Source organism: Dromiciops gliroides, chromosome 3, assembly GCF_019393635.1.
Source record: "Dromiciops gliroides isolate mDroGli1 chromosome 3, mDroGli1.pri, whole genome shotgun sequence".
NCBI classification, from domain to species: Eukaryota; Metazoa; Chordata; class Mammalia; order Microbiotheria; family Microbiotheriidae; genus Dromiciops; species Dromiciops gliroides.
In genome coordinates, this window is record NC_057863.1 from 40,386,835 (window position 1) to 40,414,580 (window position 27,746).

Sequence of the window (27,746 nt, forward strand, 5' to 3'; positions counted from 1 at the left end):
AGGATATGAGCTAGTAGAGAGGGAGAGATTGAAAATATCTGAAAGAGCAGGGATGACAAAGAGAGCAATCTCTTGGAGAAGTCAGGATGGAATGGTATCATTTGAACAAATAGAATATTTGTAAACCTTAAAGTGTTATTACTAGTCTTTTCAATTTCCTTATCAATCAGGAAGCATTTATGAAGAGATGGATGGCCACCCAGCACCTCACAAGGCATCTAAGAGATTCCAAAGAGTAGAGGATCCAGCCCCCAACTGCAAGAAACTGACACCATAGGTGTAAATGCAATGTAGTTGAGAGAAGGCTAAACTCGAAATCAAGAAATCCCTAGGTTCAAATTTTGCCCCTAAAATTTAGTAGCTGTATGCTCCTATTCAAGTCACTGGCCCTCTCTGAGTCTGTTTCTTTGTCAGCAAAATAGAACTAATACCCACAATATCTATCTTCAATACTGTTGTGAACATAGCTAATATGGAACTATGTTTTGCTTGACTTCGCATATATAATTAATATATTCTTTGCCTTTCCAATGGGAGGAGTAGTAGTGGAAAGTAATGAGAGAATTTGGGACTCAAAATTTTAAAAAGGAATGTTAAAAAGAAAGAAAAAAACACTTGTGAGATTCAAATGTGATCATATAAGTAACATGAATGAATGTTTATTTTTTTTAATTTTTTTTTTTTAGTGAGGCAATTGGGGTTAAGTGACTTGCCCAGGGCCACGCAGCTAGTAAGTGTTAAGTGTCTGAGGTTGGATTTGAACTCAGGTACTCCTGACTCCAGGGCCGGTGCTCCATCCATTGTGCCACCTAGCTGCCCCATGAATGAATGTTTATTAATGCAAAGAGCTAAGCTAAGCAATGAGGATACAAATATGAAAGCAAGAAAGTCCCTCCTCTCAAGGAGCTTACATCCTAATAGGAGAATAAAACACATTAAATCAAACAACAAACATTTATTAAGCATCTACTATGTGCCAGTCACTGTGCTAAGTAAGCACTAGGGATACGAGAAGAGGCAAAAGACAGCCCCTGCCCTCCAGGAGCTTACAATCTAAGGAAGGAGGTTCAGCATCAGGATGGATGGAAAAGCCTTGTGGTGCTTAGGGTGTAGCAGGGCAAATGGCAAGGGCTGCTGGTGAGAATGACAAGTAATACAGTTTGGATGGAATGTAAAGAGCAGAAAAGACTCATATAAAAACACTTATTCATTAATGGAATTTCAATTCATGAAACCCTATCTCTTTCTGTTGCCCAAGCATTTGACAATACCACAGACTTCAGCAAAACTATTTTTGCCAGTCTTCAGTAGCTTAGACTATTGTTACCTTTGCAAAAAAATATAGCGAAACAAACTAGGACACTCAGATAGAAACATCAGGATTGAAGATTGTTTTCTCTCCCTTCTCCCCTCCAAAAAAAAGAACAACTCATGTGAGTGGCTAATATCTCCAGACATAGTACAATTTAACAGAATTTACTTTAAATTGCAGACAGTAACAACTTAGAGGGAATTTTCCCCACCATGCACTGACATTTCTCCATCATTGCCACTTACTGTATGCTTCATGAGGCAGGTGCACAAGGTGCAGGAGCAAGAGAATGTTTCAAACCCCATGGGTTTGCATTATACCTCAGGCTACTTCAGCTATTCTCTATGTAGGTAGCCACTATATGCTCTATCAGCAAAGTAATAGAGGTGCAACTTCACTTCATAGATGCATTTTGTCATCTCAGTGCTTCACTGACTCCATGATCACACAGATGGAAGGATCCACTCATCACCCATCATCACTTGAAGGGAGGGAGAATACAGAGTATATAAGAGGGCAGGGGTGAAGGGAGTGTCCTATAGGTAACTATGGAAGGACGTTGCATTGGCTTGCTTAATACTAACCCATCACTCCTAACAAGGTCACTTTTAGATCTTAAAAAGGACCATTTAGCTAACAATCAAGAAGAACTAATTATTAGTAATTGTATATTTTAATAATATTATATTATATTATTTATGTTGTTATATAATAATAATACTGCCATAGATATTCAAAGAGTGAAATGAATAAATAATTAAAGACATCACGATCCTCACACATGGGCAGGTTACACTCTTCCACCAATTGTACTCAGTATTTGTGAGGAACCTGGGACAAAACCCAAGAAGGAGGAAAACTCATCCACTCGGAGTAATCTAGAACTCTGTGCTGCAGGTTTTGGTGTTATGAGTCTGTTCAGGAACATCTTTGTTGTATGAAGCTGCTTCTCTGTTCACTGCTTTTCCACTGTTCTCTCTGCTCTCTTGCTGGATAAATCTTCTTGTCCATGTTTAAGCATAGCATGTACAACCTCTTTCAACTTAACAATTACTCTTTTTTTTTTGGTAAGGCAATTGGTGTTAAGTGACTTGCCCAGGGTCACACAGCTAATAAGTGTTAAGTGTCTGAGGTCGGATTTGAACTCAAGTCCTCCTGAATCCAGGGCCAGTGCTCTATCCACTGTGTCACCTAGCTGCCCCCTTAAAAATCACTCTTAAAAGTGCTTTAGAAAGTGTTACCTCTTAATTTAAATAGCAATTTGCTTTAGGCCAAAGAACCTCAAAGCTCATCAGACTTACCACCTTAAAGTTACACAGATCAGACCAGGGACACCTCGGTGGTTCATTGGATAGAGCACCAGCCTGAAGTCAGGAAGACCTGAGTTCAAATCTGGTCTTGGAAGCTTACTAATTCTATAACCTTGGAAAAGTCACTCCACCTCTGTTTGCCTCCATTTTCTCATCTTCAAAATGGAGATAACAGCACCTACCTCCCAGGACTATTGTGATGATCAAATGAGATAATTATAAAGTGCTTGGCTCAATACTTGGCACGTAGTAAAGTGCTACATGAACATTAACTATTAGTTTTTCACTCAGTAGGATGCTACCTTTCCAATCAGAACAGAGCTTGCAGCAAATACCTCAGGTTGACACTCCACCTAAGGCAAGCCAGCCTAACCAGCTCTTCTTGCAAAGTGGTAAAAGTACTTGTCTCTCCCCCTTTCTGATTTTCCCTCTCAAACCAGAGAAAAGCAGCAAAGCAATACACATTTCAGAAAGGCTTCACCTCTCTCGAGCTCTAATGGGTGCTAAGAAGCCGTATCTAGAAATGAAGCAATGATCTAATGAAGTCAAGCATCTCTCAAGCCAACCAGGAATCATGTATCTGGAACCTTTGGCCAACTGACTATCCCTATGCTATTCTTTACAAGTAACCCCAACATGCTCTTCTGACCACCTGCTATTCCTTCGATCTTCACTGGTCTCAACCTCAGCCTCTCATCTGCTAAACATCCTATAGTTTTCAGTGACTTAAATCAGAGCATCCTAGCTTTCAGAGACTAATCTTTCTCTTAAAAGGTAACAGGTCTCCAAATTACTCCTATGAAATCTATAGGTCTTTTAAAATTTGCATTTCTCTGATCAATAGTGATCTAGAGCATTTTTTCATATATTATAAATAGCCTTTATTTCTTTGTCTGAAAACTACCTACTTATATCCTTTGACCATTTATCAATTGGGGAATGACTTTTATTTTTATAAATTTGACTCAGTTCTCTATATATTTGATAAATGAGGCCTTTATCAGAGTATTTGCTTCAAAAATGATTTCCCAGTTTTCTACTTTCCTTGAAATCTTAGTTACATTATTTTTGTTTGTGCAAAAGCTTTTTAAATTTATATAATCAAAATGAAGCATACCTGTCTCTAAATAGTTATTTTGGGCTATTTTCAATGGTTATTATAAAAATATCTTATTTTTCAGCTGAATTCTCTTTAATCATAAAATAGATGCAAATGAGCTGAAAGAGCATAATTCTCTCTAGCTCTAATGGACTCAACTATGATCCTCCATCACTTGAACTCCATCCTCTATCCTTGAACTGTATCTTCAAACTCATTCATATTTTTCCGGTCTTTATTAAATAAAAGTTCTTTATCTGCCCCCTTTAAGCCATCAAATGGTTCTCATCCAAGTGAAGCATTATCCTGAATCTTTCACAAGATAATTTGACTCTTCTTATTAATTGCATAGGTCATTTTCTATTCAAAACTGCCCGTATCTCATCTGAAAGCTATATTTCTTTTTACACATATTTTAGGAAATATTTTTATTAAACCAAAGTTCTTTTCCTATTGCTTTTAGACACAAATATTCATTTATAAGAGCAACAAAGACCAGAAAAGATGGAGAAGGAGCAGGAAGCAGTACAGATCGGGTCCCTCCATGACTACTCCAAGAAAGATCTAAGAAAATGAGTAGTGATTAGGGAATTTAAAGGGAAACTGTAGTAGCTTATCTTTCCAGTCAATGCTAATAAATTCAACTAACAGAGAGATGGTCAGGGCAAGAGCTGTACAACAGCAATAGGCTGGGATCAGGGACTCAGCCACTAGGTTCAGACTAGGGCTGCAGCATTGTGGCTCGCACCTAGGCATAGAATCCTGTACTCAAACCTTAGGCTCAGAACAAGTACATACAGGCAGCATTGTTGCTCTGAATCTGCAGTCTTCTAGCTGTCAGAGGCTGGGACCATCAACTCTCTATTGGAGATCCACTAGCTAAGTCTTCAGCCATGTTGCCTAGACTTAAACCTGGGTCTGAAGCCTGGAAAGAGCATGAGTGCATTCAGACTGTGTCCTTGATCAGGCAACAGAGGGTCCACTAAGGTTTGTAGCTCTCTGGCCTGAGCCACTGATGTGATGCTTGATAAACACAGTATTTGGTGAACAAAGACCATAGTGGCAGATCCTCAGATGAAACAAACCAGCACAATACAACGCCATGCTAGTGCCACCAGAAGTGCACAGTGTCTGGCCCTAACACAAAGTTCCAATTCAAGTATACAGAGTGGAAGAATGAGTAAGCAATAACAGATGAAGGGATGGATATCCAAGATACAAACTAAGGAAAAGAACATAACTCAAAAATTCCTACCAGTAAAGTCTCATATGAAAACACAGCTTGGCCATAGGATCAATTAGAATTCCTAGAAGAGCAGAAAAGTCTTATACCCTTTAGAAATTTATTCATATTTTTCCTTTACACAAAAGTACTGTTTCTGCCCTTTTCGGTACTAAACCGATTAAAGGGGTCTTATAGAGATAGTATGTTATAAACCACAATGCTATAAGCTTTTATTCTCTGTACTTTTCAATCAATTGTGTGACTATAAAGATGTTCTGCTACATATATGTACTGCTATAGATAACCAATAGGGACTAGACTTGTGATGTCTTTGGTGTAGGGAGCTCACAATAAGGAATTTCCTCTGCCAATATAGGACAGAACCTTCTCTGATAGTTGCATGGAATACTAAGAAGTATTGTGTTTATTAGCACACATTAAGGATATCACTGGACTTAAATCTATTTATTATGGACTCTATCCAGCCACAATACTCTGCCTCTCAAGCTATTGTACTGAAGCTGTTGTCTTCTCACATCTTCATCAAGTACATCCTCAAAATTCATGCAGATTATTCTCATAAGGATTATGAAAGAGGACAAAATAAATGTTGGATTGGTAGTTATTGATATTTTCCTGATTGCCTTTTTAGAAGTAATCATGGCTGTGATTTTTTCTAATCAAATGATCAATTCTCTTTCAGGTACTATGAGAAACAATCCATTGAAGATCCTCATAAATTTGAGTCACCCTCCATGGACCTATTCTGTGTACATTGGGTCTTTTTTTCATTTAATTTTTAGTGCCATTTCTACTTCCTCATGCAATTTGTTTGGCACCATGATGTTGGCTGCCAAACATGGTTGTTTCATTTTTAGTAATGGAGAAAAAAATTTTATGATAAAAGATTTGGAATATCTTTTCTTTTTTTCAATTGTTTGTGTTCCTCTACCCAATTTTATCATTAAAAGTTTGGGGGGGGAGGCAGTGGTACAGTGGATAAAGCACCAGCCCTGGATTCAGCAGGACCTGAGTTCAAATCCGGCCTCAGGCACTTGACACTTACTAGCTGTGTGGCCCTGGGCAAGTCACTTAACCCTCATTACCCTGCAAAAAAAAAGTTATTAGAATAATCTTAATTGAGTCATGTGAAAAACTTTGTGTGAATTTATTTTTCTGTCAACCATTTCTCATTGTTTTATGCAGTCATGCTCATAATCTTCTACAATCCTCTTCCATACGGTTTTTAATTAATGAGTTTGCTCTCTAACTGGTGTTTGTTTCCTTTGCCTTCCATAAGGATCATCTTGGCAAAGGAGATCAAGTGTTTGCTTCCTGAAGCAGTTTCTAGTCTTTCTTGGCTTCTTTCGTGATGTCTACTGATTCACATCAATTGAATTTTCTCAGGGAATACATTCCAATGTCTGTTCTTTAATCCATTTGCTATTTTCCAGGACTAATAACTTGTTTAAGTAGGTCAGATTGGATTTCTCTTAACTGTATAGACTATGTTCATATCATTTCTATTCTTTCTTCTAATATGCTCTTCTGGTAGACATAGCTTTCATGGAGCCAGGCTCACCATGAGGAAGCATCAGAAGAGAATGGAGGTATGAAATTGAGATAACAATTCCCATCAGACCTTCCTCACAGCTTTATTATGAGACTTACATGAGACACTGTGTGTAAAGCATTTTACAGACATTAGTAAAAGGTGGGGGCAGTGAGTTGGCATAGTGGATAAAGGACTGGCCCTGGATTCAGGGTGACCTGAGTTCAAATCCAGCCTCAGACACTTGACACTTACTAGCTGTGTGACCCTGGGCAAGTCACTTATCCCCCATTGCCCTGCAAAAAAAAAAGTAAAAGGCAAATGTCTGGCTTTCTTTCTTTCTTTCTTTCTTTGTGAGGCAATGGGGGTTAAGTGACTTGCCCAGGGTCACACAGCTAGTAAGTGTCAAGGATCTGAGGCCGGATTTGAACTCAGGTCCTCCTGAATCCAGGGCTGGTGCTCTATCCACTGCACCACCTAGCTGCCCCATGTCTTGTTTTCTTTCAACTGGATCTATGATCAACTACTACTAAGAAAACTCCCTCCACCAAAGTTAGTAGGCATCTTCTCTGCAACTTACGGACTTTGAGAGTTATCTAGGGCAGTGGTGCCAAACTCAAATAGAAACAAAGACCACTAAACCAGCCCTTCAGGCTGAATACTCACTTACAAAACCACATATTATCATTATGTTTTATTGTTTTTTTAGTTATTTTCCAAGCTATGCATTTGATGCTTCTAGCCTTGAGCATTGAAAGGTTAAATTACCCCCCAGCGTCACACAGAGGGGCAGGACTTGCACATTGGTCTTCCTAACTCAAATGCAGGTTCTCTATTGACTACTCAATCTTCCTGTCATCGTCATCATCCCCGCCAGCAGCAGCGGTATATTCCTATTATACCATATGCATCTAGGTAGTGCCATAAATGCATAGACAGTTGGGCCTGGAGTCAGGAAATCACTTCAAATCTGGCCTCGGACACTTACTAGCTGTGTGACCCTGGACAAGTCACTTCACCCTTTTTCTCTCAGTTTTTTTCATCTATAAAATAAGCTGAAGAAGGAAATTTCAAATCATTCCAGTATCTTTGCCAGGAAAACCTCAAATAGGGTCAGGAAGCGTCAGACATGACTGAAAAATGACTGGACAACATTATAATGCAAACTGCATATTAAATATCTCCCTAGAAAATAAAATAAAGAAATCAAAATATACTTTAATAACTCTGTCCTAGCCTTTATATGTTAGTGTCCCTTTTTGACAGGACTGATAGCCCGGGTTTGGAGAATACTTTGGGCATTTATCTCATAAACGATCAGCCAAAAATGTTTGGCAGCTAAAGGTATCAAGAGTATCTGCTGAATGAATGTTTCTTAAGACCTTGAGTTAATTCCATAAATTCAGATCAGATGTTCAGCATATGGATGCAAATAATGAAAAAGAAGAAAATCATGGTGATAAGGGATAGAGAAATGAATTGACTGAGAGGCTTATAGGTAACTTGCCTTTGAATGTGCTAAGAATTCATCCCCAGAGCACAAACTGCTTAGGAAAAAATGGAGTGCGAATCACTTGTACTCTGCATTGAATCACTAATTTAGCAATTAATGTTTCCTCATTTGGTAAATAAGGATAAATTATTGAAATATGAACCTAAAAATGTTCAGCAATCAACTCATTATTATTGTTGTCATGAGTCTAGCATGATCCTTGAGGTATAATTATAATAATAGCATTTATATAGTACTTAGAAGTTTGTAAAGCATTTTACAAATGCTGTTCTTAATCCTCATAACAACCCTAGGAGGCAGGTGTTATTATTGGCCCCATTTTCTTGATGAGGAAAGTGAGGCAGACAGAGGTGAAGTGACTTGCCAAAGGTCACTCTAAGTGTCTGAGCCTGGATTTGAATGCAGGTCTTTTGATTTGAAGTCCAGCACTCTATCCACTCTACCACCTTGATGCTTCTATGATACAAAAGATACAAAACAAGATAGTATAGAGAGGTCAAATAAGAATCGCAGAACTTCAGAACCACAAAGAACCTCAAAGACCATCAAGTCCAGCCTGTAGCTGAAGGACAATCCTTTCCATAACATATCCAACAAGCCTTCATCGCCTCTCACCTGGCCTGTGTTAATAGTGTGATGTTTCAAATCTAAATCGTGGTCGCCTTAAATGAGAAGCCTTAGCACCAGTCCTTGGGCATTAAACATTTATTAAAGCATACAGATGGGAATATCCATGGAGTTCAGAAAGTTAAGAAAAAAGCCTATTTAGCCTAGAGTTCCAGCCTGGTCTGGTCTGGTTCTTCCTCAAGTCCTCTGCCACAAGCCTGCTTCAATCACAAACTCTCTAGCAAGCTGATTGTGGGAGGTTTTTATAGGTCTGGAACGGAGGCAGTCCTTACACACTGCTTCAAGCTGATTGGTTGGCATCATCCAAATCCATTGGTTCTGAAGGTGTTCTCAAGGTGTGGTTACAATCCAGTTAACTTGAAGTAGGTTAATCAGCAGTTAATCACTCTCATTTGATTCAATCAGTCTAGATTCATCTCCAGGTGGGTCTTTGAGTATCTGCTAAATCTCATTATTTCATCACAATAGTTTCCCATTTGATCTCCTTGATTCAACTCTCTTCCCACTCCAACCCATCCTCCATACAGTGATTTTCCTAAAGCATAGATTTGACCATTTCACTCACCTGCTCAGTAAACTTTGGTCTCCTATTCCCTCCAGGGTCAAAATACAATTGTCTCTTTGACATTTAAAACTCTTTACACCCTGAGCTTTTCCTTGTGCAGCATGTAATCTCTGTTCAAGAGCTAGACCTGTTAAATCATCCCTCAGGGCTTCAGAGGGGCACCCTCTGCCTCTTCCCTACTGCCATTGGTGTGAGTCTTTTTCTTGCAGTCAAAAAGTCCTGAGTTGGCAAGGAGGGATGAACATACATACCCAATTGGCTGGAGTAATCTATCTAAGTTGGGCAGTAAATGAGCCTTATACTCATCAGAATTGGTTCAAAGACCTTAATCTAATCAGAATTGGCTCAAGGAGGGAATAACATACACACTCAATTGGGTGGAGTAATCTATCTAACCCTACAGGAAAATAGGAGAGGAAGGGGATAAGGAGGGAGAGGTAAAAGAAGGGAGGGCAGACTGAAAGAAAGGGCAGTCAGAAGCAAATCCCTTTTGAGGAGGGATACGGTGAAATAAGTTAGATAATAGAGTAAATATCATGGGGAAGGGGATAGGATGGAGGGAAACAGTTAACAATAGTAAGTGTGAAAAAGAGAAAAGGGGAAAAATTGTACAAAAAATATTTATAGCAATTTTTTGTGATGGCTAAGAATTGGAAATCAAAAGAATGTCCATCAACTGGGAAATGACTGAACAACCTGTGGTATATGATATTAATGGAATATTATTGTGCTATAAGAAATGAGAAGAAGGATGATTTCAGAAAAACCTGGAAAGACTCGTATGAACTGATGTATAGTGAAGTGAGCAGAACCAGGAGAACACTGTGCACAGTGACAGCAGTATTGTTCTGTGAGCAATTGTGGATGACAACTACTCTCAGCAATACAATGATCCAAGACGATTGCAAAGGACTGATGATGAAGGATACTATCCACCTCCAGAGAAAGAACTGATATTGAATGAACACAGACTGAAGCAAGCTATTTTGCACTTTCTCTCTCTCTCTCTTTTATTTTTGCTCGAGTCTTCTTTTGTAAAATTACTAATATGGTAATGTTTTACATAATTGCACATGTATAACCTATACTGATTGCTTGCAACCTTGGGTAGGGGGGAAGGGAGGGAATGAGAGAGGGATAGAATTTGGAACTCAAAACTTTAAATAAAAAGACCTGAGTTGGGATCCTGCCTCAGACACTTACTAGCTGTGTGAACCTGGGTAATTCACTGAGCCTCTCAGCCATGGCTTCCTCGTCCTACATGAGGACAATAATAGTACCTATCTCTAAACATGGTTGTGAAAATCAAATGGGATGTATATGTAAAGTGCTTTACAAACCTTGAAGACACATATCATGGCTCTTCCTTGTGCCTTTATCCTGGCTATATAAATGTTAGTGATGATGATGACGACAACGACATGTATCTGTAGGAAAGATCATTTTGTTAGAGGTTTGATGGGAAGTTCGGGGCAATGAGAGATTGGAGGTGTGAGATGTGTCTGTTTCAATAGATAATAAGGAAGAGAGGAGTGACATGAGACATGGTGTTCAGTTGGAATTGACAGGATTTGATCACTGATTGGATGAGAGATGAGGAAGAAAGATGATAAATCCAAGGTTAAGAAAATGAAAGACCTGCATGGTGGTACCACAGTCCACAAATGAAGTCAGAAGGAAGATCAGGTTTAGAAAGAAAAATAATGAACTCACTTTTGTACATACTGAGCTGGTGAAACATCTCCACAGACTAGCCCTGTGGACAACTGGAGAAGTCATAAAATCAGAACTGAAAATAGAAACTGGAGAATCGAATGACTTGGCTATTTTCAGCAATACAATGATCCAAGATAATTCCAAAGAACTCTTGATGAAAAATGTTATCTACTTTCAGAGAAAGAACTAATAGAGTCTGAATTCAGATCAAAGTATGCTTTTTTTGTGGTGGTTTGGGGGGGGGATCTGTGTTTTCTTTTACAACACGATTAATATGTAAATATGTTTTGCATTATTGCACATATATAACCTCTATTAAATTGTTCACCTTAGGGAGGAGAGTAGGGAGGAAAGACAAAAACTTAAAACCCAAGTTATTTTTTAAATTAATGAAAAAAAATGTTTTACATGCAATTGGAAAAAATAATAAACTATTATTTAAAGAAAAATTTTTAAAAGAAACTGAGAAATCATCTGCACAGAGGTAAAAATTGAAGTCATAACCATGAAGGAGATAGCTAAAGGAAAGAATGTGGAGAAAAAAGATAAGATAGCGAAGGACAAAGCTGTGGTGTAGATGATGAATGGGAAATTCACGGTAAATAATGGATAAACTCTGCCACAACTACCTCCCCAAAGAGAAGGCATGGAATGATTGTTGTAGATAAAATATTCACATCGAGGAAATCGTGGAGCATTCTAAGTATTCACCAAACACCTATAATTTATTTTCTAATTAAATTTTATTGATTTTTGGTGTATTTACATCACCTCCATTTCTGATTATAGCCTTCATCTCTCCTCTGCCCAATGAGCCATCTGTTGAAACAGAGAGTAAAAAGGAAAAAACTAATCAATGTATCAAACAACTCCCACCTCTCTAAAGAAGTGAGGGACGAAGCCCTAGAGTAACTCAACTAAGGTTACCAACCAGACCAGCTTACTTCTTATTGATGGGTCATGTTCTAGTCAAGTTTTGTTTTTGTTTGCTTTCACAGCACTTAGAGTCCTGATTATGAAAGGCAGCCAGATGTAGTGTATAGAGAACTGGCCACAAAGTCAGGCAGACATAGTTTCAAGTTTTGCCTCAGACACATACTAGCTACATGATCCTTGACAAATCACTTAACCTCTCTCAGCCTCAGTTTCCTCATCTGTAAAATAGGGTTGATAACACTAACATACCTTCCTCATAGGGTTTTTGTGAGAGTCAAGTGAGATAATATATGTAAAGTATTTTTCAGACTTTAAAGCTCTATATAAAGGGAGACATCACAGAAAAAGGGAAATAAAACTGGATTGGGGTTCAGATCTCAACTTTGTTACTTCCTGTGTTACTTGGACAAGTCGCCAGTTTTCTCAAAATAATGGGTTTGATGATGACCTACAAGGTCCTTTCCAGCTTTAAATCTGTAATCCTAAATAGAATTTGCTGCTATAAATGTCAGTTTGGGAGGAGATTATTTTGGGGGCTCCAGACATATGATTTCCTCAGTGTGGTGGAATCCCAACATGGAAACTCCCTCCCCTGATGCAGCTTGGTTATTAGTCTGTGACATGTAATCCAAGGGTTCTCAACCCTTTTTGTGCTGTGGACTCCTCCCAAAGTCTAGCAAAGCCTGTAAAACCCTTCTTGGAATATTTTTTTTAAATTCATTGAAAGAAAGGCTTGATTTCTGTAAGAGGTCCTTAATAGTTAACAAGTCAAAGTATACGAGCAGTCCCTCAAACAAAAATAATTGCAGAATATAACAACCATATATAAGAATGCCCCAAATCATTAATAATAAGAGAAATACATATCAAAACAACCTTGAGGTTTTATCTCACACCCAGCAAATTGGCAGAGTGGAATAGTCAGCGTTAGAGGGGTTATGAGAAGACAAGTACACTAGTACAGTTTTTGGAGCTATAGATCAATATTACCATTTTGGAAAATAATTTGGAATTATGCAAATAAAGTGATTAAAATGTCCATGCCATCTGGCCCAGAGATTCCACTGTTAGGCCTATAATCCATAGAGATCACTGATGAGAAAGTCTTCATATGTAACAAAATGTTTATAGCAGCACTTTTTGTAGCAGCAAAGAATAAGAATCAAAATAAATGCCCTTCACTTAGGAAATGGCTAAACCAATTGTGTTACATTAATGAATGGAGTATAAATGTGTTGTAAGAAACTACAGAAATCATGAATATGGAGAAATGTGGGAAGACTTACATAATCTGAAGCAGAGTGAAGTAAGCAGAGTCAAGAAAATATACACAATGACTACAACATTGTTAATGCAAAGAACAACCCCAAAATGATTCAAAGTAAATGTTGTAAAATTATGAGAAATAACCATGGTCCCCCAAAATAGATGTGAGCAGATACCTCACTCCATTTTTTTTTTTGCAGAGGTGGGAGGTCCATATGTGATATATTGTGTATATTTTCAGATTGTTTGTGATGTGTTGATTGAATTGGCTGATATTTTTTTCTCTTTTTCTTCTTAATTTTTTCCTTTAAAAATATTATTTGTTATGTAGAATTGCTCTCTTGGAGGGGGGAGGAGGAAGGATGCTGGGAAGAATCTTGATGATATAAAAAACAAAAGATATCAATAAAATTATTTTAATGTTTTTCAAAATTTCAGTTACATATTAGTGTAAAGAAAGTTGTAATTTTCCCATCCAAGTCCATGGACCCCCTTTCTATCCATGAAAAGCAATCCATGTACTCCTTGGAATCTATAGACCCCAGATTATAAACCTCTTATATAGTCTTTTTTCATTCCTTTCTTTTTTTTTTTTTTTGGTAAGGCAATTGGGGTTAAGTGACTTGCCCAGAGTCACACAGCTAGTAAGTGTCAAGTGTCTGAGGCTGAATTTGAACTCAGGTCCTCCTAACTCCAGAGCCACTGTTCTATCCACTGCACCACCTAGCTGCCCCTCTTATATAGTCTTAATGAGTTGACTGAGCACTAAGGAGTTGACTTACTCTTGATCACACAGCTAGTATGCATCGAAGATATAACTTTAATACAGATCACAGGATCAGATGATCATATATTTAGAACTTGAAAACACCTTAGAGGCCACCTGATGAACTGCTTCATTTTACAATGAGGCACTGACTCCCAAAGAATTGAAATGGCATGCTTAAGGTAACACTACTGAGAAGTAGCCATCTACATTTCAAACTCGAGGCTTTTGACTCCAACTTCGTCACACTTCCTTCCAGATTCAAAGCTCAGTTTTCTATCCATTAAACCAAGCTGCCTTATTTTTTATATATCTATGAATTATAGTTCTCTTCCAGAGAACAGTATCCCATAGGTTTCAAAAACAACTAGAATGTTTATTTGAATAAATGAGAGTTGGGGGTTCTGGTCCGTCCAAGAGGGGTAGCCAGCCTTCCTGAGCACACAATCTAAGGAAAGCCAGCTATTGCCCATAACCAATTCACCAGAATAGATTATACATATGTTCTGGGGACAGTCATTGAAAGGTATTCTCATTCTGGGTATCAAGTCTGAACATCCTGATAAATATATACAAATAAGGAAATGGTGAAGCAGACCCTTTCTCCAGAGTCTAAGGCAACCTTGAGCCCAACAGTTGAGACAAATTCCAAAAATTCCTAGATAAGTTTGAGAAAGTGACCTACCTGGAAGATAAAGATACACTGTCCATAAAAGGGATGTTCCTGTTTATATGTCCCCTATAGTTTCCCATAGGGCCATATGGAACAAGAACCTTATCCTTGGATACCTGCTGACAGAGGTCTTTATTTGAAGTTGGTCAGAACAGGTAAATACATTCTTTATAGTCTCTTGTTTTATGAAAAGGAGGTAGGCACATAGATCTTTCCTTCTCCCAAAAAAGGTTTGCCAGATTTCCTTTGACCAAGCAAACCACTTAGCCGCATGGACTCTCAACACAGTGATAAATCTTCCAGCACCTCAGCAAAATGACTGTTGATTATTCCCTCCATTTGGAAAATAATGCCTTATATTTATCATGTTATATTTAAGAATCTCAAAACCATTGCCCATAATACTGCGTATTCTAACAAATAGCCTCAGAATACTTCAGGGTGAGAATCTTGCCCTTTGAATGTCTGACTGCCAACCAAAATCACTAACTTATAAAAATTGAACCTTGAATAAATCCCTTGCTTGGATCTGGCCTCAAATTACAATCCCAAACCGCAATATCATGGAACCCTTCACATGCAGTGACCCCGAATACCTTTCCAGGGATTTTCTCTGGTTCATCTAATTTATGTCTAATCTCATGCCCCTTGATTCTAGTTCCCTACTCACCAGACAAGCAAGTCATGCCAACCCTTTAGGGAGGGCTCCAATGGATACACAGCAACCAAAGACTACCCCGGAGAGTGACCTCACAAAGAAAAAAACAAGAGCTTTTTGACAAGTTTCTGATTGATTTGGGTTTGAACTGTGCAAAAGCTATACCAGAAGATTAACTACTCAATCCAGGACTTTTAAGGCTACAGTATGCCAAATATCAAATGGAACAAGACCACCTTAATCATTCCAGAATCAGGAGTGATAAAGTTTAGGGTTCTCAGACAGTGCCTGGAAACTCAGGTGCAGCTAATAACATTCTCAATTATGTTTCATTTCATGGGATGTTGTAGCCAAAAAAAAAATCACCACTTAGTTCTATTCTCCATGTTTAAGCTAGGTAAGCTTTCTCCATGCTTAGCTTATACTGCAGAAATAGTCTGTCACCAATCACTCAAAAATTGCAGATGAACCAAAGGGTGATGGAGACATGCCTTGTCAGCACAAGCTTTTGCACATCTCCAGTGCTCAATAAATGGAGAAAGAAACGTCACCCAGAAAATTCATAGTCAAACAAAAAGATGGGTGCTGATCGCATAACAAGAGGAAGGGATAACAGGACAAGCCATGGAATTGCACGGGTATCCCTGAAAAGTACAAAGACCTGCAATGGGAAAATATCCCAAACTTAAAATCAGAGGACCAACCTGAGTCTGAAACCAGCTGTGCTACTTGCTACCCATATGACCATCAGCAAGTGGCTTTAACTTTTTGAGTCTCAGTTTCCTTAGATTAGATCTCTAAGGTCCTTTCAGAGTATGGTACACAGTAAGTGCTTAATAAAGAGTTCTTGATGGATCCTAAGCATAAACCTGTGGGAATGCCTCCAGCATATCAAGTTGATCCTAGCCTCATAACGGAGCTGGAACTCAGACTGGTAGTTCAAAAGTGAGACTTCTCTGGGGCATCGATATCATCCCAAACAAGGATCAAACAAGGTTGAAGAAATTGAGGGTGGGTGTGGATGTGTGGGTGTAGGTGGGTGTGTCCTGGAGAAAAGGAGACTTGGGGTAGAGAAGTCCATAATATCTATCTTCAAGTATTTGAAGGGTTGTCCCATGGGGCAGGGGCAGGGGGGGTGGGAATAATCCATTATTAGGCACCTACTATGTGCCAGGCACTGTGCTGAATGCAAATGCTATCTCATTTGATCCTCACAACAGCTTTGTGAGTAGATACTATTATTATCATTCTCATTTTATAATTGAGGAAACTGAGTCAGACAGAAGGTAGGTGACTTGCCCCAGATCCCACAGCTAGTAAGGCTCTGAGGCAGGATTTGAACACAGTTCTTCATGACTCCAGGCCCAGTGTTCTATCCATTGCACCCCCTAGGGATTATATTTGTTCTGTTTGGCCCCAGGAATCAGAACTAGGAGCAATGAATAGAAGTGGAAGAGAAGACTTGGGCTTGAGGTCAGGAAAGCCTTCAGAAGAGTGAGAGTTATCCAACAATGGAATGAGCTGCCTCTGGGGGTAGTGGGTTCCACTTGCCAAATGTCTCCAAGCAAAGCCTGAATATCCACTTGTGATGCTAGAGGGAGGTATTTATGTCCAGATCTGACTGACTAAATGGCTGGCCTCTGAGGTCGTCCCAGATTCTCAGATTTGGTGATTCTTGGAAGACTTATGAGGCACCATGGACAAGAACTATGCCAGACAAGAAACACGAATATAGAGTGCTCTGCATTGCTGGAAGGAGCACCCATATTGATGATCCCAAAGATCCATCAGAACCCTGAAATATACTCTTTATCTGAGGCAGGGTGGAGGGAGGAGCACTGACCTTGGTGCCTCAGTTTCCCTGATTTCAAGAGGACAAAATTCAATTTCTTCCCAAGATATTTGGGAGAAACAATAAACAAAATCAGATCACAGCAATATGGGGAGAAAGAAGTGCATGAAGGGGCAGCTAGGTAGCGCAGTGGAGAAAGCACAGGCCCTGGATTCAGGAGAACCTGAGTTCAAATCCAGCCTCAGACACTTTACACTTACTAGTTGTGTGACCTTGGGCAAGTCACTTAAGCCTCATTGCCCTGCAAATAAAAGAGAGAGAGAGAGAGAGAGAGAGAGAGAGAGAGAGAGAGAGAGAGAGAAGGAAAGGAAAAGGGAAGGGAGAAAGAAAGGAAGGAAGGAAGGAAGGAAGGAAGGAAGGAAGGAAGGAAGGAAGGAAGGAAGGAAGGAAGACAGAAAGAAAGAAAGAAAGAAAGAAAGAAAGAAAGAAAGAAAGAAAGAAAGAAAGAAAGAAAGAAAGAAAGAAAGAAAGAAAGAAAGAAAGAAAGAAAGAAAGAAAGAAAGAAAGAAAGAAAAATTAAGAAGTGCATGAGAGCAAAGAGACAGGAGAAGGAGCAGGTGAGACTTTGTAGTTATATGCAAAGGAGATGGCCTGGGGAGGCTGACAGGCTGCAGAGGCTACTGAGAACAGCTGGGCCTAAACTGGCTAACTGCCCCAGCACTTTTGCCCAGGGCGTCTGCATCCAGAGGACTGAAGGGAAGCAAAGAGAGCAAACGTGCCGGGTGCCTCTTTGGTCCAAGCTGGCTGTTCAGTCTCTTGGCAAGCTTCAGAATTGTGTTGTGAGGATAGACTGAAAGCAGAGCTGAATGAGGCCCCAAGGCCCTGGATGGGTTTCTCCTACATGTGTTATGGGGCTCTCTCAACTTTGCTTCCTTAGGACACTGCAGTCGGGAGATCAATGCTATTTGTGTCCTTGTGTCTACCACCTGAGCATCAGAAACATTTGTACCTGGGAGTTTGGGCCATGATGAAAATCATGTCCATAATATTGCTGTGGCAGCTCCCTATGACTTTGTTCCCCAACAATAACCCATCTATACCTTACGGTCTCAGGGAGCAGCCTAAAGCTCCAGCAGGAGACATCTAGGTGGGTAAAGCAATGGACTTGTAATTGGGAAAACAGGAGTTCAAATCCTGCCTCATAAATTAATTAGCTGTGATTCTGGGCAAGTCATTTCACCTCTTTCAGCCTGTTTCTTCATCTGTAAAATTGAGATGATAATAACACATACTTTTTTTTTTGAGGATAAAATGAGAAAACCTCAAAACACTATAAAAATGCTAGTTACTTTTAAAATTATTTGCCCATGCCCCTCATCAAACAGAATTTGAGTCCAGGTCTTCCTAATTCCATATCCACTACTATATTTACCACATCACCACCAATAACAACAACAATATTATCATTATTATTGTCATTATTCATTATGGATAATTATTTCTAATTAATCCCTATTGGTGATTATCAATTTCGTGTTGTTAATTAATGGTAATGATAACTAGTAGGGGAAGCTAGGTGGCACAAGGGATAAGGCATCAGCCCTGGATTTAGGAGGAAGCATCCAGAGGATTTGGCTTGGAGGGAGCATAAATAATCTTGGGAGACTAAACTCAATTCTTCCAGCGAAGGGCGCCAGTGCAGTGGATAAAGCACCGGCCCTGGATTCAGGAGTACCTGAGTTCAAATCCAGTCTCAGTCAGACACTTGACACTTACCAGCTGTGTGACCCTGGGCAAGTCACTTAACCCCCATTGCCCCACAAAAAAAGAAAGAAAGAAAGAGAAAAAGATAATTATAATTAGCAATAATAATTTGGGCAAGAGGGTTTGCTTAAAAGTTAAGAAGGCCTGAGTTCAAAGCCTACCACTAGGAACATACATTGGCATGTGATAAGGACGAAGAGAATCTTAGGTTGTATTAAGAGAAGCATAATGTCCTGAACTGGGGATGTAAGAATTCCTCTACATTCTGAACTAGAAGGGATATTGGAGGGCATCTATCCAAACCACTGATGTTTTTAAATATTAAAAAAAAAAAAAAGCTTTGCCTGAGGTCACATAGGAAATAAGTGGCAGTATTCCATGAGTTCTGACTTTAAATCCAATAGTCATTCCACCATTCCTCAATATGTCTAGGAAAGGAGGTTCCCATAGTAACCTATCTCAATGGTTTGTTATGGTTGTCCTCATTTTCTTCCTAACAAAAAGACCCTTGAAATAAGAGTCAGAAGACCCAGGTTCCAATCTCAGCACTGAAACTGAGCCCTTATATGACCTCAGGCAAGTCCTTCCACATATCTGAGGCTCAGTTTTCTCATCTGTAAAATGGAGGTACTTCTATTTGTACTATCTTCCTAACAGGAGAAAAGGAATCCAGTGAGGTGATGTAGCATACCCCAGAGAACACTCTTGAGGCAATTAGAGGGTTTTCCATGGACCATAAAGCTCTATATGGGTGTAAGTTAACCTCATTATTCCCCTGTAAAATTTCCTCTGCTTTAATTTAAGCCTACTTTCCCTTGCTTGGTCTTCTGTTAACAGAGGAAACCACTGGTCAGCATCTTCTTCATAAAAATGCTTCATTAACCTTGGAGCCAATGGTTGTCACCTTTTAAAAATGGCCTGAGGCTACTGTAAAAATAAGGAACCTTCACAGCAAGCTTTCTGATTAATATGGACAAAATGTTGTTCAGTAAATTGCAAGGACCTCATTACTGGAGTTGGGGACAACATGGACATGGGATCACCATCAAAGTTTGACCTTGAATGCTCTACATTCCCAAACTAGAATTGGTCCTCAGCATGGGGTCTCAATAATAGGATCATGAATGAATGAATGAGTGAGTGAGTGAGTGAGTGAGTGAGTGAGTGAGTGAGTGAGTGAGTGAGTGAATGTGTGAGTAAATGGATGAACGAATGAATGAGTGAACGAATGAATTAAGAGGCATTTATTGTCTTTACTCTGTGCGGAGCACTATGCTAAGTGCTGGGTACAAAACAAAATAAAGACAGTCTCTGTTATCAAGAGGCTCTGTTTTGGGGAGATAGCACATATGAAAGGGTTCAGCTATAAGTCAGGTGGAAGGACCCCATGATCTTTAGAATAAAATCAGATGGAAATAGATAATCTTTAGTTGTTATTTCCTTCCATAAAACCATATTGGTTTCTGACATAGAACCATTTGGTGGTGAGAATTTCTTTTCTGGATCTTCAGTACCTATGGCTGCTGAGGAGAGAGGGGCTGTGGCACATTGAAAGGCTGTTGTCAGGTCATATTTCTGCAAGGGTTGCTTTCTTGCAGGTTGCTTGCTATTTTCAGAGCTCCTGATCCCCAGGTTGTCTCCCTCTGGTCTGAGGGAACGTGGTGGTCTAGGTGGTTACAAAGATTTGACCCACTTGGCATATGCTGCCTCCTTTCTCTGCCAGATTACCTTTCTACATCAGCTATATTGGCTTGCCTTCCCCATGGGCGGCAGTTGGTAAGCAGATGTTGTTGATGAGGGGTGAGAGTGGCTGGCTTCCTTGCCACAAGGATCGCTTTCCTGCATGGTGAGTATCAGGATGAGACTGGAGGCAGGGCTGGTGGTCTGGGGGAAAATGCTTTCCCCTGGAATCTTGGGCTTAGGTACCCATTGTGGTGGTTGATTATCCCACATCTAGAGCAAAAGATGTACAAGACCATCTAGTTCAGCCTCTTCATTGAACAGATGAAGAAAGTAGGACCTGGAAAGAGCATAGAATGACAAGAACTGGAACAGAAAGCATTCTTTGAGGTCAACTATCCTTATGCCCCAATTTTACATATGAAGAAATGGACCAAGAGAAATAAATTCTAGGTTACCTGTGGGCTCAACCATTATTGGTTGGGTGAGGGAAATGCTTTTCATATCCTCCTTCCAAAAGAAACAAAGGCTGTCAGATCACTCAGATATTGTCTTGAAATATCCAGAGATAGGAGAAAATAAAACTATCCCTGCTCATTTCCCCCATACTAATCAATTCGAATTTAATCCAGTTCAACAAACATGTTATTAAATGCCTACTATGATTAAGTCTCTGTGTCAGACCCTGGGAATAAACAAAGTAGTTCCTGCCCCAAAGAGATTATATTTTATTGGGGAATATAACTTGTACATAGATAAATGAATACAAAGTAGTTCAGGAGGAAGTGGCAGGACCCTAATGACCAGGGTGGGGGATGGAAGGGACAGGAAAATTCCTGTGTAGGAGGAAGCATTTGAGCTGAGGACAAATAGAATTCCAGCCCCGGTAATGGCTTGTGCAGAAGTGGGAGATGCAATATTATTTGCACGGAATAGCAAGTACGCTTCTTTCACTGAAATCTGGAGTGCGCACTGAGGAACAGTGTCAGATTGGTGTCAAAGGTGAGTTATGGGGCAGCTAGGTGGCACAGTGGATAGAGCACCAGCCCTGGAGTCAAGAGGACCTGAGTTCAAATCTGGCCTCAGACACTTGACACTTACTAGCTATGTGACCATGGGCAAGTCACTTAACACCAATTGCCTCAAAAACAAAAACAAAAAAAAGTTGAGTTATAGCCATATTCAAATGACATTACTTATCTTATTTGGTGGCAGTGTTGTTACTCTCACGATCTTGAAGGGGCTTAAAAGGCTCATCTGTCCCCTTCAAGATCATGAGAGTAATATCAGGGCAGCTAGGTGGCACAATGGATAGAGCACCAGCCCTGGATTCAGGAGGACCTGAGTTCAAATCTGGCCTCAGACCCTTGACACTTACTAGCTGTGTGACCCTGGACAAGTCACTTAATCCCAATTGCCTCACCAAAAGAGAGAGAGAGAGAGAGAGAGAGAGTAATATCAGCATGCCCTGGCCCTGCCAGACTGTGTTCTATAAAATGGGAAAAAGGAAACACCTATGACACAAGGTTTTTGTGAAGACCAATTTGGATAATGGTTAGAAAGGGCCCTGAAAACATTAAAATGCTATAGAAACGAAAGCGGAATTTGCAGCCAGGTGGTACAAGGGACTGGCAGGTAATAAGACTTGAGTTCAGGCATTTACAAGGTGAGTAACCCTTTGGAAAATTTGATTCCTAATGTCTTGTTTGCTAAATTTTCATCACAATGAACACAAACACCATGAAGCCTGAGAGAGCAGGAGGATGCTATGATTCTAGTATGTGCAAAGCACAGGGGTGTTAGGAGAAATGATGATGATGACAAAAACAACAATAATGATCATGATGATGACAACAACGAAGACAATGACCTCATTCAGCCTCAGTTTCCTAAACAATAAAATGGAGATTAGAACAGCAGCTATCTCCCAAGGTTGTGAGAATAAAATATTTATAAAGATCATATTTATAAAGTACTTTGTAAACCTTAAAGCATTTTATAGATGCTAGTTAGTATCATTAACTACATTATTAACATCATATTATTGTCATATTATTATATCCTAATACCCTTTATGCTTTGCATATACTAGAATCATAGCATCTCCCTGCTCTATCAGATTTCATGGTGTTTATGCTCAAGGGGATGAAAATTCACTGAATAAGATGTAAGTAATCAAATTTTCCAAATCTAAAGGCTACTTTGTCGCACTTTATCAGAGTAAAGGAAAATTAAGTATGAAAAATGAAAACATTTCTTCATGCCAAGTTGGCTACTCTCCTGGAATCATTCAAGTTTGTCTTCAGATGAGTTTCCCCAGGACTTATATAACAGCAAGATCTGTCTTAGCAAGCTATCACAGAGCACGTTAGGATGAAACACAGTGAAGAAGGGATGGAACAAAACCACACATTTCATGGGAGTGGCATGTGAACTCGTGGGGTCGTGTTGTTTCTTCTTTCCCATATCCTCCCCATCAAAGTTTATCTCCAGCTGCCTCTTTTGCTTTCATCATGAGTCCCAGCACCTAACTCATTAACATCTGATCCAACTGGCGGACAGTTCATGCTCAATAGCTCAAACGTGACACAAGTATAAGGGAAAGCAGTGAATGGCCGTGATCTCGATGCACAATCAGCTGTCATCTCCTATCTGTGAGAAAGGAAAGAGATGCAAATTGCAGAGTTTAAATGAGTAAGAGGGATAAGTATCACAGGTGGCATTTCTTTCATAAATATCCCAACAAAGATTAGAAAGCAGGACAATTTATCAAGCAGACAACGGGGAGAAAAAGTGTCATTCCTTTTAAAATTCTTTGAACAGTGATTTGTAGCCACAAATGTTTCTTCTGGGTGATTTCCATAAGAGCTACAAGACCGGAAACTCAAATTGTTCCTTGCCTGAGCTGGGGTTCTAAAGGGCACCAATTCAGATCTGGAAGGGACAGTAGAATCCATCACATCCAACCCCTTCCCTTTTTACAGATGAGGAAACTGGGGCTGACAGAAAGGAAGTTATTGTCCAGTTACATAGCTAGCAAGTATTTGAGGTAATATTTGAACCCAGTCTTCCTCATTCCAGCTAGTGTGGAGTGGGGCAGCTTAGTGGTATGGTGGATAAAGCAATGGGCCTGGAATTAGGAAGATTCATCTTCTTGAGTTCAATCTGGCATCAGATACTTACTAGCCGTGTGACCCTGAATAAGTCACTTAACCTTGTTTGCCATGGTTTCCTCATCTGAAAATGAGCTGGAGAAGAAAATGGTAAACCACTCCAGTATCTTTGCCAAGAAAACCCCAAATGGGGTCACAAAGAATCTGATATGACTAAAATTACTGAAGAACAACAACTTCCTCACTCTAAGTTCTGTGCTCTATCTATCCAGTGGTATCAAACCCAAATAGAAATTGATCCGTGCTGCCATGTTGGTTGGTTGTTCATTGTCCTTCATTCTAGAAGAGGACCAAAATGACATCATGTTGGAGTCAAGGTACACTGTGTTTGACTGTGGCTGATCAGACCAATATGAGCTCAGAACACTCTACGACAGGTCAGGCATAAATAGGCCATATTAATGCTACCATATATTTGATTTAGAAAACCACAAATGATGGGGCAGCTAGGTAGCACAATGGATAAAGTACCAGCCCTGGATTCAGGAGGACCTGAGTTCAAATCCAGCCTCAGACACTTAACACTTACTAGCTGTGTGACCCTGGGCAAGTCACTTAACCCTCATTGCCCCCCCCCCAAAAAAGAAAGAAACAGAAAACCACGAATGAACATTATCTTGCTTTGTATTTATACCTAGCATTGTGCTAGCACTAGGGATACAAAAATAAGACAAACACAAAACAATTCCTTCCCTTGGGGAGCTTACTGGGGATGTCAAATATATACCCAAATATATGGAGTAACCTAAGACAAACACTTTAGCCTCCCTGTGCCTCTGCTTTTCCAACTATAAAATGAAACAACTGGACTTGATGTTTTCTAAGGTCTCTTACTGGGGGCAGCTACGTGGCGCAGTGGGTAGAGCACTGGCCCTGGATTCAGAAGGACCTGAGTTCAAATCCAGCCTCAGACACTTAACACTTACTAGCTGTGTGACCCTGGGCAAGTCACTTAACCCCAATTGCTTCGCTTAAAAAAAAATCTAAGATCTCTTACTACTCTAAATCTAGGATCTTATTATTGTAAGTCATTTAACTTTTCTGTGCCTCATTTTCCTCTTCTGTAAAATCATACAGTTGGACTTGATGGCCACTAAGACCCCTCCAGATTGAAATCTACTCCAGAAGAAACTTAAGGTATATTCTAGATAAAGCAAGCACTTATTAACAAGCTACAACTCTACAGAGCAATTTAGTCATATAAGCCTAGTTCAGAGAACTGGACCTAGCCATGACAAACAGGGATAAAGTTGGGGCAGGAGAGAAAAGGAGTTACCTGTGTGCGCTTGGGAATAGTATTCAATGTTATATCATCCCTACAGGAATTAATTAAGAAGCTGGAGTTGACCTGTTCCTTCAGTAAAAGGGATGAATAAACTTGTGTCACTTGGGGAGGAGAAAAGGAAAGGAGGAGGAGGAAGAAAAAGAAAGAGGAAGAGGAAGGAAGGAAGGAAGGAAGGAAGGAAGGAAGGAAGGAAGGAAGGAAGGAAGGAAGGAAGGAAGGAAGGAAGGAAGGAAGGAAGGAAGGAAGGAAGGAAGGAAGGGAGGGACTAACATTTATATAGCATTTATTATGTGCCAGGCACTGTGCTAAGCACTTGACAATTATTATCTCATTTGATCCTCACAACAACCTTGGGAGGTAGTTGCTATTATCATCCCCATTTTATAGATGAGGAAACTGAACAAATAGAGGTTAAGTGACTTGCCCAGGGTCACACAGCTAGTGGTTTGTGGCTGAATTTGAGCTCAGGATTTCCTGACTTCAGGCTCTATCCACTAGAACCCTTAGCTGTGTAAATAACTCTTCCCCCTCTTCTTGTTCCCAGTTCTGTACTTCATAGATTTATCACCAACTCCAGGATGGGTTATAATAAGCATTTAATCAGATTAAACCAAAAGTAAAAATAAAACTCAGCAAGTAACATAGACATAAGCCCCACAGGCCACTCGTTCCTAGGACCCAGGCCCTCTCAAGGCAGAAACTCTTTCATAGCTGATCTCAATCTTCCTCTCTCTCATCTCCCAGAAAGAGATGAGAGTAAACCCAGAAGTCCAGTTCTCGGTTGTTCCCAGTAGGGAAATGAGTCAAAAGGGACTATTTTTTGCTCGCACATCTGTAGCATCCAAAATTAGACTTCCTGTCAGTGCAATGCAGGAAAGTCAGAGCCTCTAAAAAGCGGCGTGTCTCGAGCAGCACCAAGTTCTGGGCACTGTGGCTTAGCTCCCTTACCTCACTCACCAAGAGGCAGTGTGGTATATACGGGAAAGCACTAGCTTCAGGGTCAGAGGACCTGAGTGCAAACCGTACTTCTGGCCCTATTCCCTGTAGCAACCTTGGGCAAGGTCAATTCACCTCTCTGTACCTCAGTCTTCCCATCTGCAAAATGAAAGGCTTGGGGGCAGCTAGGTGGCACAGTGGATAGAGCACCAGCCCTGGATTCAGGAGGACCTGAGTTCAAATCCGGCTTCAGATCCTTGACACTTACTAGCTGTGTGACCCTGGGCAAGTCACTTAACCCCAATTGTCTCACAAAAAAAAAAAAAATGAAAGGCTTAAACTAAATGCCCTGGGAGCTCACCCCTATCCCAGCATCTATGATGTGTCTGGAATGGACCCCGAGAGTCCCTCCCTTCCTAGCTCTCACCATCACCATGAACAGCTGGTGAAAAGTCTCTCTCCAAAGTCCTCCAGCACTGGAGGGAGCTGCTGCCCACAGGCAAAACTCATCGGGTGATCCATACACAAGAGTCAATCAATTGAAGGAAAACTGAAAAAAGACATTCTAAAGGTTCAAATAAGGCAACATAACTTGTCTGACAAAATCAAACACACGTAGCTCAGTTTGGGTAAAAAGTGGAAGAAAATCTTGAAATTCTATCACCAGTTTATTTGCAGCATCCTTTGTCTTGTCTCCGTGACTGTGTATGTGTGTACCTCATTTATCTTCACTCCGGCGATGGAGCAGCAGGATCTGCAGCCCCAAAATACGACAGAAGCTCTTTTCGTCGATATTTGCCCTTCTGGAAGTAATGGGTTCCACCGAAAAAGAAATTTCTGCTTTAAGTACTGATGTCTTGGAGTCAAAGGAGATTGCTTCCTCTGCTGAAGGTAGAAGGATAAACCCTCTTGATTCAAAGACTTTAAGGATATAAAGGACCTTAGTACATAATAGGAAATTATTTACTTCTCCAGCTCCAATCCCCCAACCAGGAAAAAAGGACATCTGCATGATTAGGCAACTTCCCAAACTAACTTTGGAAACAGGCAGTCCATTATATGAGAGAGAGAGAGAGAGAGAGAGAGAGAGAGAGAGAGAGAGAGAGAGAGAGAGAGAGAGAGAGAGAGAGAGAGAGAGAGAGAGAGGATAGACATTTTATAGGGGGCAGCTAGGTGGCACAGTGTATAGAGCACCGGCCCTGGATTCAGGAGTACCTGAGTTCAAATCCGGCCTCAGATCCTTGACACTTACTAGCTGTGTGACCCTGGGCAAGTCACTTAACCCCCATTGCCCTGCAAAAAAAGAAAATAACCTTGAGTTTAGGTTTTCTTTTCAAGGGTTTTTTCTGTTGTCTTTCCGTAAAATTTCTTTTTTCTTTTTCTTCTTTTTTTTTTTTAATGGGGGGAGGAAGACTTGAGTCAGAGTCAGCCATATACTATTTAACACAATGATTCCCATCCTATGATGCTCAGACTGCAGAGGAAACTACGGAATTATCACAAGGAGTCCACCAAGCATTCCTAATTTGACCATTCTTCCTCAGCCTGAATAAATAATAGGTCCAACTTATCTGTACATTGCTACTTTTAAAGGCTGGGTCAGAATTTAACAGGTTTCTTGGGGAATAGGCATGTCATGGGGAGGGATTATGAAGGGGGTGGGTTCTGTGTGCAGAGGAGTGGAAGAGAGAGAGTAAAAGGAAGATCCCCCTCATCCTCTTTCCCTATTCTTCTATGGTTGGATTTCCTAAAATTATGCCTTGGGGGGAAGATGAGAGCTGCCTTGATGGATCTGAAGGGCTGTCATGTGGAGAAGAGATTGGACATTTTACATTTGCTTACACAGAGCAGAACCAAGAACATGTGGTAGAAGTTGTGAAAAGATACATATTGCTAAT